The sequence below is a fragment of the Saccopteryx bilineata genome, chromosome 10, assembly GCF_036850765.1.
Source record: "Saccopteryx bilineata isolate mSacBil1 chromosome 10, mSacBil1_pri_phased_curated, whole genome shotgun sequence".
Taxonomy (NCBI): Eukaryota; Metazoa; Chordata; class Mammalia; order Chiroptera; family Emballonuridae; genus Saccopteryx; species Saccopteryx bilineata.
In genome coordinates, this window is record NC_089499.1 from 31,688,308 (window position 1) to 31,701,593 (window position 13,286).

Genomic DNA, 13,286 nt, shown 5'->3' on the forward strand with positions numbered 1-13,286 from the left:
CATTGAAGATGTTTAGTTAGCATCATCCTTGATCTCTACCCATTAGGTGCCCATAATACCCCTAGTTGTGAAGACTGGAAGTGTTTCCAGACATCACTGAATGTCCCTGGGGGTGGGGGATGGAGATAGGTAGGCAAACTGCTCCCAGTTGAGAACCATTACTGTAATCAATTTATGATGCTCTAGTCTAGTATTTGCTGTATTTTTTTAGGTTGGGCTCAAATTTAAGGGGTCTTAGTTGAACAAACCTTCACAGGGAATTGATACAAAGTTAGAATCTTCCCTGCCACTGGGGATCTTAGGCAATATGCATAGTCTTACTGAGCTTTAGTTTTCTTGACTGTAAAAATGGTAATATATTACCTAACTTGAAAGGTTGTTTTGAGAATTCATTGAGATAAATTATATAAAATGCTTTGATTAATTTTAGTTTCCTCATCAAATGTGCCATATTGTTTGTTATAAACGTGTCAAAAACTCATTACAATGTTCTTATTTCTGTGGGGAAACTAATCATAGTTTGGGATCTAATGTTTATGGATTTCTGGAGTACCGTTCTTTGAATGGTTAAAACCTTTAAGTAAAGGTTCATTGAAGACTGATTTATGAGGTCGATTGTGTTTTGACTCTGTGATGCTCTAATTATACTGTCACTACATTCAAATTGTAACAGTTAAGTGATCTCATGTGTTCTTTCAAGAACTTTGAGCTTCTTAAATTGAGGATAGCATTAGATGTCAGCCAGTCACTTTGTCCTTGACAGGTTTTGTCTTCATGTCTGAAATTCCACCATTTTAACAGCTTGTGTGTCAGCTCCAATAGAGGAAACTGGTCTCTGTCAGCTTGCACTTGGTCCATTAAAGACTTCTGAAAACTTGACATAGTTTTCAACTAATAACGTTCACATCCCACTGCTACTTTGTAGCATTAGGAAACATTGTTCCCCAGTGAATGAAATGCCATCTGTAATAATTAATACTATTCTTATTGCTCTATCCCTGCAGAAAATTTCCAAAGATGTGGTAAAGGAAGATTTTGTGAATGGAGACTTTCTGATGGGAAAACAATCAAAGGCTGTGGCACTGTTATACTGTAAGTATTGCTTTAAAAAGGAAGCATAAATTAAGAATATTTTAAGTGCTCAGTTGTTTGAGGGAAAATATATTAGGCAAAGATATTATATGTAAAATATAGAGGAAGATATTTTATAATCCTATTAATAATTTATAAGAAATAATCCCATGCAGTCTTTTAAAGATTGAAAATATGTTCTTATATATTGAGGTGAGGATTTTACCAATAGCATTGAAAAATATTTTAATTCTAACAGGAGTTGATCTAGATTATGTACATTTGCTTATTTAAAACTATCAGAATCCAGAAAATCATTGTAGTTTTATAGGTTTGTGATTTGTTTGGGTGACTTATTGTTTAGGTTATTTTGCAGAATTATTTATTTGCTGACTTATTTATGTATTTCATTATTTATTTATTTGATTATTTAGTAAATTATTTATCTGATGAATTATTAATATATCTTCATGACATGCTTTAAATTATTTATAACTTAATTTTGAGTTTATTGCTTTTAGACGCTGCATTGTTACTGACTAGTTTTGATTTTTTTTCTTTGTGGTTCTTTAAAATTAAAATATTAGCTCTAAGGCGAAAGTATATTCATGAATATTTTTTAAGTAATTTGTGGTAGAGGTAAAATTTTAGTCGTGCTTTGTTTAGCTACAAATTTACCTGTTTAGTGTTATCGGTGATGGAAGGTATGGTTTGTGTATACTCATTCTGGAATCACTGACAAATTAATAATATAGCCTGTAGTCTTATCAACTGAGACTGAACATCTAAACCTGAGACCACATTACCCTTTGTATCTATAAAGGGCAGGTCTCTATTTCTTATTTGCTTTAGAATAAATAATGGAGTCCTAGTTATTTTATTTTAGTGGCAAATCTGTTGTACTACTATAATATTTTTAGGAAAGTGAAGTGAAATGGAGTCCAACTTTGATTTGGATTCCTGATATATAAATTTACTGATGTTGCCTTTGTTTTTTAAATCCCCATTATATGTGTATTTGGAAAACAGCATGATGTTTATATAGATTTTTATATCAGTCATAGTGACATTTATTTCATAGCATATCTCTTATAGAAAGTTTTATACCACTTTATTTTAATGAATTAAAATGGACGAGGGCCTTTATAAATGCAAGCTATAGTTTCTCTGGCTTTAGATAATAATTCTCTTAATTAAAGTTTCTGTTTTTAACCAAATAAGGTATTAACTTCTGTCTTTTGACTATTTCATAAGATAGTGTAGTAATTCATGCTCACTTGTTGAATGGATTTAATGAATAGGTTAATATAGTTATTTGGCTAAGAGTGTCATGTGTACAACATGGTCTCTTGTATTTGTGGTGAATTACTGTGTACTTTAAAGTTTTAGCATTTCAGAGAGAAGTAGCATTGTGCATTTCTTGTTAGGATGCAGTTGAATTATAGTGATAGTGGCCTCTGGAGACAGGTTTCACTAAAGAATTGTAAATTATGTATATTTATAGCCAACTTTCTTATTTTGAAATGTTGACTGTCTCAATGTTTAGTTAGAATATTGCTGTAGTATCTTTATATAATTGCCATAAGGAAGTGGTTACATTTGATTTGTATACATGGGTTTAAAAATGTATAATTGTACATATTAGTGACTTTTCTGTTCTGGAGATGAATAGGTACTGTTAGATATTGAATTTTATTTTAAAATGTACTTCTGTATGCCTAATATAGACTTCTTTAGAAGAAAAAAGTTTACTTCTCCAATATAGAATAAGATCTATATTAGTTGTCATGATAATATATCCAGTCCACACTATTAATAAATATTTGTGGACTACAGTATTACCTGTGTCATCTAAGTAATCTCTCATTGGAAGATACACTTATGTGTGCACACACATATATACATACATGTGAAATTTTCTCCTGACATCAAAATAAATTTTTATGACTTGTTTTTGAAAAGAGATATTAGTGGAGATTATCGTAACAATAGATAACATTTATTGAGCACTTACTATGTGCAAGCACAGTGCTGATATTTTTTAATGGACTGTTAACTCTTCACAGTGAGATAAGTAGAGTTGCTATTTTCATTTTATGAGTGAGGAAACAGAGACTTAAGATACTTGCCACACAGCTGATAGGAAGTGATGGTGCTGGGATTGGGACTCATTTAGTGTGGTTTTCTAGTCTTTCTTAGCTCAGGACAGTTTTGTATGTGTAGTTTGTGCAATGTAGTTTTTTAGCAAAGTTGTATTTTCCTCCCTTCCCTTCCCTTCCCTTCCCTTCCCTTCCCTTCCCTTCCCTTCCCTTCCCTTCCCTTCCCTCCCCTCCCCTCCTGTCCCCCTCCCTCCCCTCCCCCTTTCTTCTATCTTTCTCTCTCTCTCCCTTCCTTCCTTCCTTCCTTCCTTCCTTCCTTCCTTCCTTCCTTCCTTCCTTCCTTCCTTCCTTCTTTTAGTTATTTATCTCTGATAGATTTAACTTGTTGACTATTTTCACTTGCATAACAGTCATTTTTACACAATGAGCAGTACTTGAGCTTGAATTTTTTGATTTGATTCTTCTCATAATCCTTTGTATGGACTGAGGAATTTGTGCCTCTGGGAAATCATGTGTTGTCTAGTATATGTATAGCACTCAGATCAAATCTTTAGACTTTCAAGCTCTGTTAGGCCAAATCTGATTTCCTTATAAAATGATGGTATTGTAACAGTTGAATATACACATATCATTAAAAAGAATGATTAAGTGTCTGATGCCTTAGTTTTTATAGAAATGATCACAAACATGCTATTAAATTAACTCTAAATATAGTGTTTAATACACAGTCAAGTATTTAAATATGTGCATAACAAGGATAAGAAAGTAACCAATTTTAATTTTAAACACTTAAATGTAATCATTTGAAAGATTTGGGGGAGCCTCAGAGAGTAAGGAAAAATGTGAATTTGGTGTGAGGCTAAAGGAATAAAATCTTTCCAATCCTGTTTGCTACCTGCAGATAAAGGGAAGCCTCCATTCTGGGTCTGGAATACACCAAGGACAACAGAAAATAGTTGAGATAATGTTAGACAGCAGCAGATTTTGATGATTTGTGAGTGCCATAAGTAACTGTATCTGAGTAAATAGCAGGGTACTATATAAATTACTCAAAGCTTTAAGTTACATGTTTCAAGTAAATACTTAATGTTATATTGGAACAGTGATTTTCAACTTTTTTCATCTCATGGCACACATAGACCCATTCCCAAAGTTCTGTGGTCCATCAAAAAAAATTGTTTTTGCTGATCTGATAAAAAATTAGATATACTTTTGATTCATTCACACCAGATGACTATTGTTGTTAGCTGCCGTTATTATTATTATTTTTGACATTCTAAGGAAAAAGAGGTCAGTACCTAACTATATAGTCAGGTGAAACATGTTTTAAAAATCCTTGTGGCGCATTGGTCAAAAATTGCTGCTTTAGGAAATCCTCAAAACCCGTGATTTAGGTAATACGAAATAACTGTAATAGCTAGAATGGACATACAATTTACTATCAAGTTCAGGACAGTTTTGAGAGGGAAAGGAAGTACTGTAATATGCTAGGACAATAGGTGTAAATAGGGATCTTCTTAGCAAAATTATGACCTATGGTCATCCTAGTAATATCTCAAATTCCTATTGAATTATTCCTAAAAGTCATATAATACAGTATATATATATTTAGGAGGAATCTAAATTCACATGCAATATCTTTAAAAATATTTTATTTTGTGATAAAAGTATCTTCCATTATACCACTATTTATGTGTCTTTGTTAGCCAAGCAAGGCAGTTTGTGGCTGTGACTTTTTAATGCATGACTGATGTTTTATAGCTTTTGGAACCTATTTTTAAGAGGAAAATAGAGAGATATTGCTAATAGGAAGAAACAGAAAAGTATGGCAAAGTTGGTATGATCTAGTACAGTGGTAGTCAACCTGGTCCCTACTGCCCACTAGTGGGTGTTCCAGCTTTCATGGTGGGCAGTAGCGGAGCAACCAAAGTATAAATAAAAAGATAGATTTAACTATAGTAAGTTCTTTTATAGAGATTTATTCTGCCAAACTTAGCGAAAATTCGACATAAAGTACTTGGTAAGTAATTATTACTATATGCTTTAACTTGCTGTAACTCTGTTTTATAAATTTTATAAAGTTACTTTCCTACTTTATAAATCACCATTACTGTAGAACCAGTGGGTGGTTAGAAAATTTTACTACTACAGAGATACAAAAGTGGGCGGTAGGTATAAAAAAGTTGATTACCCCTAATCTAGTACATAATTCTAAAGTTTTTCTTCGTATCACACAAGGATTTTTTATGCTTGTTTTGCCTTGCAAATATTCTAATTGATGGCATATTTGACATTGTACTAAAACAAATTCTATTTGTTATATGTTCAGAATTTATAATTTTATGTTAGATGAACCAGTAATCTTTCTTTTCCCCCTTGAATAAAGCAACCATGTTGCATGTTACATATATTGATAAGTTGACAGTTTTGCTAAAACATTTTTGAAAAAAACTGTTTTTCCTTGGTGAAATTCTGTGTGTGAAAATAATATCTGGAAAAGAGTTGCTTAAAGATTTTTTCTTGTGTGTGTGTAGTTTTCTTTTTAATTCCCTCTTGACATGTATTTATCTAACACAGCATACTACATTATTAAAGTAAATAATTAGATTATTAAATTTAAATTTTTAGTTAATTTGCATTTAGATTATAGATGATTTGTTAAATTGAAGCAGGTAACCACACTGGCATATTTGTATTTGAATGTACATTACAAAGAAAAGTTTTCATGTAGTTATTTTAATTCATATGTATAATATCAAAACTTTTTATTCAGAAAGGCCTATTATATATACTTAGTAAGGAAAGTAGGAGTTTCCATATATTTTGCCTGGAGCTTGTCATAGTGTGAAGCACTTCATAAAATACTACTATAGTTTTAAGAATAATAACATAGGTTATGTTTTGGCTCTGAGAGTAGCTCCTTTATAATTATGACAAGTAAAAGTACATCCAAAGGTCACATTAAACACAAGATTTCTTTCATACCTCATCTGTTTTGTGGATAGCATGTGAATTAATTTGGGTCCCTGTACTGATATTTTAGGAGAGCAACCCAAGGTTGCTCCCATGAAAGTATTTCAAATATCTTTCTTCTTATCTCCTATGTGGTTGCAATATTTGGCATGAATGTGTATTTGAATTTTGGACTAATTAAATAGAACCTTATGAAATTTAGAGTTTGCACAATAAAAAAAGGGACTTTTATACTATAAGGATTGTGTAGGGCACTATAAAATAATACTGACATGTAAGTGTCTTACTATACTGACTACATGCAGTATCTTAGTTTTGGCCACGTTAGTATTAATATTGCTCACTCAAACAGTAAATACCAAACAACATACCAACAATAACATATAACAGAAAATGAAGTCACACAAATGAAATTATGTAAGCATGGCATGATTATTCATAGATGATCTATTGATCATATCCTATTTTTTACTTTAATTTGGTAAGTAAAAGATGGAATATTGCAAAAGTTATATAGGAAAGGTTTCTATTTGAAAAACATAAATAGAATACACATATGTTCTATAGTGGTTATAAAATTCCTTAAGTCATCCTCAGTACACAATACTAAAAAATAAGACTGCTATAAGGACATTTGAGAGGATAAAATTGGCAAGTTACAGTTTTTAGTATAATTGGCAAATGTATTTTTTTTTCTGTTTTTGAAATACTTTTTTCTATTTTCCTCATTTTGCATGCTACTTGCAATAAGACTTTGGATTCATTAGTATTTTATATATAAAAATTAACTACAGATTAAGTATACATAATAATAGAGTTGAAAGATGAGATTTTAATTTTTCACTTAAAATTTGAAAAATAACTGAAACCTGTCAGTTATTTTTGGTGGGGACTTTGAAATTGGTAACGGATAAAATAATTGGCAAGCATTTTGAATTGTTGCTCATATTTCTTAATTATTTTCTTACTTCATAGAAACTATACATTAACATTTTGTTACTGGTTTCTTAAATGAAACCTAATTATAAAGTAACCAAATTAAACCACGCTGTGAGTGAAAATGTGTTGGTGGGTGTATTTTTGTGTAGATACATGGTTTTGTTTCTCTTCAAAGTGATACTGTTTATAATGCATGTAAACATAACTTTAGAGGTGAATGTGTAACAGTTTGGTAGTATTTGATATTGGTTTAATGTAGAGACTGTCATCTGAGGACTAACAGCCCTTCTCATGGGGGTTTCCTCCAATCTCACAGGCATCTTTGCCTAGACAAAGAATACTTGCTTCTAATTGCTTCCTCTGCTTTATTTACTATGGTTACTATTTCTTCAGCCTACTGCTATTTTCATTCAGAGTTATGCTGTGAAGTGTCAGTGTGATCTAGAAGAGGGTCAACAATATGATATCCTTAGAGGTGAGATGGATAGCTTTGCTGTGTTCCTTTTCTGTGGATCCCATCTCATTGTCTTTTTTTTTCTGATTTAACTTCCTCATTATATGGAAATTTTTAAAAAAATCCAAAACTTTATCTCACTCTCAGACTTGATCAATAGTTTGGTTGGGTATAGAATTCTAGGTTGCGCTTGACCAGGCGGTGGCGCAGTGGATAGAGCGTTGGACTGGGATGCAGAGGACCCAGGTTCGAGACCCAGAGGTTGCCAGCTTGAGTGCGGGCTCATCTCCTTTGAGGAAAATCCCACCAGCGTGAACCCAAGGTCGCTGGCTCCACCAAGGGGTTACTCGGTCTGCTGAAGGCCCGCGGTCAAGGCACATATGAGAAAGCAATCAATGAACAACTAAGGTGTTGCAATGAGCAATGAAAAACTAATGATTGATGCTTCTCATCTCTCTCTGTTCCTGTCTGTCTGTCCCTGTCTATCCCTCTTTCTGACTTACTCTCTGTCTCTGTAAATAAATAAATAAATAAATAAATATTTAAAAAAAAAAAAAAAAAAAAAAAAAAAAAAAAGAATTCTAGGTTGCAAGATCATTTTCTTTTAGAATTTTGAAGAAATTCTACAACATTCTTTTACAACATTCATTGTTGTCACTGAGAAGTTCATTGTCTTTTTCCTCCCTCCATATTGTTTTGTGCTGTGCCTGTCCTGTTTTTATTATTCTGGAAGCTTTTAGTATCTTTATATCTGAAGTTTTATGATGATGTGTCTTGGAATGGATTTTATTCCTTATTTTACTGGATCTTCAAAGAACTCTTTCATTCTAGAAGCAAGAGTACTTCAGTTTGGGGAAGTTATCCTGTGTTACTTTCTTCTCCCTGTTTGTTAGTTGTTTTTTCAGTTCTCTTAGTTGGAGATTCCCCACTGGGGCAGGAGAGGTGGTATGTATGAGGTTGGATGTTGCCAGACTAGGCAAAATGGTTTTGTTTTTTCTCAGTGTGTTTTATGATAAGTTCTTTTATGAGTTACTTCCTTTGATATATTATATCTCTATTTTCCAAAATATTGTGATCTCTTTGGGGTTTTGTGAGGAAGAGGAAATAAGCCCAGGTGGTTAATCTTTGTTGACTCAATCGTTTTATGTGGTTCACTTCTTTCTTCTTTTCCTGGCTAACTCATCCTGCAAGATGTAGTTCTTGAAAACTATCCCTGATTCCTCACTGATACCATCTCACCTACAAGTCTTTGTAGAATACTTATTATATATCACATTGCAATTATAGTTTATTGCTTATCATTGTGATGAAACAGGAATTGACTGACTTACTTTTACCAGCGTCTATTCTAAACATAGTCTTCCTTGAATGAAAACAAACAGAATACAGAAATGAGGTAGATAATAGCAACAATACAGTTTTGTCAGAATAATTATAACGTTTTTTTATTTTAGTCCTTTTAAATTAATGTTTGATAGGTCAAAAGTAAAACAATGGAGAATTATTTTACTAAGATATTAATACTATTATTGTCTTATGGTAATCAAATAAATGTCTTTACATTGAAGCTAAATTATATAGTAGCCATGAGAGTAAAGGAGCAGCTTTTTTAATGCATTTAATTAGGAATTAAGCTATAAGATATTAAAAAAGATAACTTTTTAAACTAACTAGTGAATAGTTTTATATATTAAAGAGAGTACAACAAAATTGTAGACAAAGTCTTGCCTTCTTTGGTTAGTATAACATTCCAATAATTCCAAATAACACTGGGGAACAATTTTTTTTCATTTCTGTTGCATGAGGTTTTAGAACTGTTTCTATATATCTCTGCATCGCTGATTCCAAATCTGAAATCCGTTTATTTGGTGCATGCTCTAGTTTTTATGAAATTTTAATTTGTTTTTGTTACAATTAATAGCATACGTTGGTTTTTAAATTGAAGGTAAAGGGCAACAACTCTTGGATTGAACATAACTACAAGGCAGTTAATGTTTTACAAACATCATTTCTACATAATTGTAATTGTTTTTAAATGTAAAAAAATTATTATCTGGTAAAAACACCCTCTTATTTTGTTTTAAGATTGAATCATGGCTTATTCGAGTAGGCATAAATGTAAGAATAGTCCTGACACCTTCTGTTATATATGTGGCTGTTACACACTTCAATGTCAAAGGCGCGATATTTCATCATTTGTGACATGTGCATATTTTGCCTATTTTCAAGTTCCCCTTGGCAATCAAGACAAGAATTGGCTCCTCATATTGTGTGTCATAATTGTGAGGAAATGCTTCATGACTGGACAAAAGGAAAATGCAAAGGAATGCCTTTTGGTATTCCTATGGTTTGGCGTGAACCTAAGGACCACAGACAGCATTGACTGTTATTTCTTTCTGATCCATACAAAGGGCATCGGCAAGAAAAAACAGCATATTATCACATATCCTAATATTCCTTCAGCAATAGGACCTATCCCACACTCTGAGACACTCCTGGTTCCAGTTTTCAATGGTTTTATTTCTTCTAAGAACGAAGAAAGTGAACATGGTGATCAAGTGTATTTTGATAAGATGCATAGGAAATGGTTGTAGAATCTGAAGGGTCTTCTTCTGATGCCAAGCAGTCATTAACCCCTCAGCAGTTTAACCAACCCAAATTGAATGACTAAGTAAGAGATTATCAAAGAAAGTAGCTGAGTTATTAGCCTCCCTCCAGTCTTCAAGAAAAGAATGTACTTCACCAGTCAGCTAAAGTATCCTATTTCAGGAAGCGTGAACAAATTTTTGTGGACTTTTTTCCCGAAGACAAACACTTGGTTTACTGTCATGATATCAGTAGTCTTCTCAGCCAGCTAGGTGTTACCACTTACAGTCCAACAGAATGGCGGCTATTTCTTGACAGTTCTAAACGGAGTCTGAAATGTGTTCTCCTACACAACGGTAATGTTTATGCAGCGGTTCCAATTGGTTATTCAACTCATCTGCGAGAAGATTATAATGACATAAAAATTGTCCTTAACTTTCTGAAGTATGAGGAGCATAACTGGATCATTGTGTGGATCTTAAAATGGTAAATTTCCTGCTAGGACAACAGAGAGGTTTCACGAAGTATCCTTGCTTTCTGTGTTTGTGGGACAGCCGAGCTCGGGAGAAACACTGGACACAGAAGGAGTGGCCGAAACTTGAAGCTCTGGAAGTAGGGATGCAAAATATTGTGAATGAACCTGTAGTTAATCGAGACAGGATCATTTTTCCCCCACTTCACATCAAACTTGGCTTAATGAAGCAGTTTGTTCAGGCTTTGAATAGAGAAAGTGAATGCTTTCAACATATTATTTCTGCTTTTCCTGCCTTGTTTTTTGAGAAGATAAAAAGCAGGTGTTCGATGGACCTCAAATTTGAACCCTAATACGTAACGAAGAATTTGCCAGGAAGATGAATAAGGAGGAGAAAGCAGCATGGCAGTTTTTTTTTGTGGCAGTTAGAAAGAACTTCTTTGGCAACAAAAAAGCAGAAAACTATAAACTTCTGGTTCAAAGGATGCTGTTGGCTTTCTGGGACATTGGATGTAACATGAGCATTAAGATTCACTTCCTGAACAGTCACCTTGATAAGTTTCCCGAAAATCTTGGAGCTGTTAGTGATGAGCAGGGAGAATGCTTTCATCAAGATCTGAAGACGATGGAAGAGCGTTATCAGGGCGGTGGGACAGAAATATGATGGCAGACTACTGCTGGAGCATCAAACGAGATTGTCCTCAACAAGTACATAAACGCAAGAACTAAAAATGCAAATTTTTGCCTGACTAGAATTTAAATGTTTTGCGCAAATTTTATGATTAAAATACATGTTTCAATATGTTCTATTTAGAAATTGTAGACAAATTCTGATGCAATCATATCTTTTAGTGTTTTAGTGTATTTACTGCATTATATAAATTATTATTATATTTTTACAAAGATGATGCCCAAGAAGACATTCTACTTTATTATGTTAAACTAAATGTTGAAAATTTTACAATAAGATGAAAACTTAAAATCTTGAACTTCAAAAGAACTGTAGCTTACAGAGAAAAACTAGTATCAGATTTGAGATCAACACACTGGAATTAGGTAAGAACAAGTGTTTCTGTGGATGCAACAATAATTTTGTTCCTCAGTGTAATAAAAATGAAAATTGTAAGAAAACAGGATATATTTTTTTGCTGACTATGAGCCATATCCACAGACAAAAGGAAAACATTCAAATTAGCATAAGATTTGTAAAAAGTCTTTTGTCACTCTTGAGTTTGTTTCACCATCAAAATTATGCTGTCTCTCTTTTGGGAAGCTTTCCTTTGGTCACAATATTTTGTTTTATTTTACCTTTAATGGCAGGAAATAAAATCATTTTATTTAAACTATTTGACGCATGTTTTCAAAAGTATTAAAATAAATCTGTCTGTAGATATGTTTTGAGTACAGACAGTACCCTAGTTGGAATGACGGTGAAGAGGGACTCACTTTTGAGAATGTATCTTCTCTATATGCACAGAAGTGGCAGGAACAAAGCTCAGCAGGGTGAGAAATGTCCCCAAATTGTATATGAATAATTACCAGTGGATGGCTTTGATACGATTTATAATAATTTAGATATCTTTATTATCTTAACAGAATGTTTACATAGTTTTAAGTCATATTTTAGGCATGAAGTATGTATATAAGTCAATAATCATCAATAGCTTGTGAAAGTTACTTGACAGTGTTCAAATTTTATTTTTAATATTTATCTCTTATTTTAAACCATACACTCAGTTTCTTTAGGATCTAACCATTTTTATTGAGATTGCTTGCTGATTAGGAATGTTCTTAAAATTGCATAGAATTTACTTTTGGAATATTGCATTTTAAAACTATTGATTCATATTCATACCACTGTAATATTTTTCCATAACATAATATTTTTATAAAGTAATTAAAGTTTCAGAAATTAGGAATTTTGCAACAAAAAAGTAGGTAATGATTATTTTCTGTACAATAATCTTTGCTTCATGAATCATCATTTGAATTTATTGTTTTATTTCCATGTACTTTTATTTAAATTCAACCTTTATATCTTTTCAGGAGTGGTTTCAGGTTAAAATTAGCCATATAATATTTTTCATTCAAATTAACTTATTTTCCTTTCTCTTGAGGCCTTGTAATTCATTTGGAATTTTATCAAAATAATTTCTGGAGTGTACCAAGTTCTCACCCTACACAATTGCTATCACTCCATCTCCTGCACTTCTTCCATCTTCTTATCTTTCATTTTGCATCCCACTTTATATATTAGGTTACCGTGAAACTAGCACAGGCAAAAACATTATGAAAAATGTAATCAGGTACAGAAAGGTCATATAGAGAAAAAATATAGTTATGATATTGTATAAACTTTTAAAATATCTAGCAAGCTAGAACTGTTTAACAGATGTGCTTGTTTTATTGTTTCAAATTTATCCCAATCAGAGTTGATAGGATTTGATCACACTCTAGTAGATTTATGAGATAAATTACAATATTGCATGACACGCTTCAGATAGAAAACATCAATATAAGTTGAATATGATTTCTTGTTTAAGATAACAAGCCAGTAATTCTTTAAATCAGATAGTTGTGCTTTAAGAGAATATCAGTTTTGTGAAAATTAACAGTAGCTTTGATATTTTCTTTATGGTGACACAAAGTATGTTAAACTTCTCTTTCAGTCTACAGATGTGACTGTAAGTGG

The 13,286-nt window shown here is 32.4% G+C and overlaps 1 protein-coding gene across 3 annotated transcripts in view; it reads left to right on the forward strand.

Moving 5' to 3' along the window:
- The window catches only part of TBC1D5 (TBC1 domain family member 5), a 545,405-nt gene that overhangs the window by 47,451 nt on the left and 484,668 nt on the right, over nt 1-13,286 (forward strand). For all 3 annotated transcript variants that reach the window (XM_066245714.1, XM_066245713.1, XM_066245715.1), the window contains exon 2: nt 1,005-1,092. The gene's annotated coding sequence lies outside the window, so the exon portion shown is untranslated. The remainder of the gene's footprint in view (nt 1-1,004; nt 1,093-13,286) is intronic.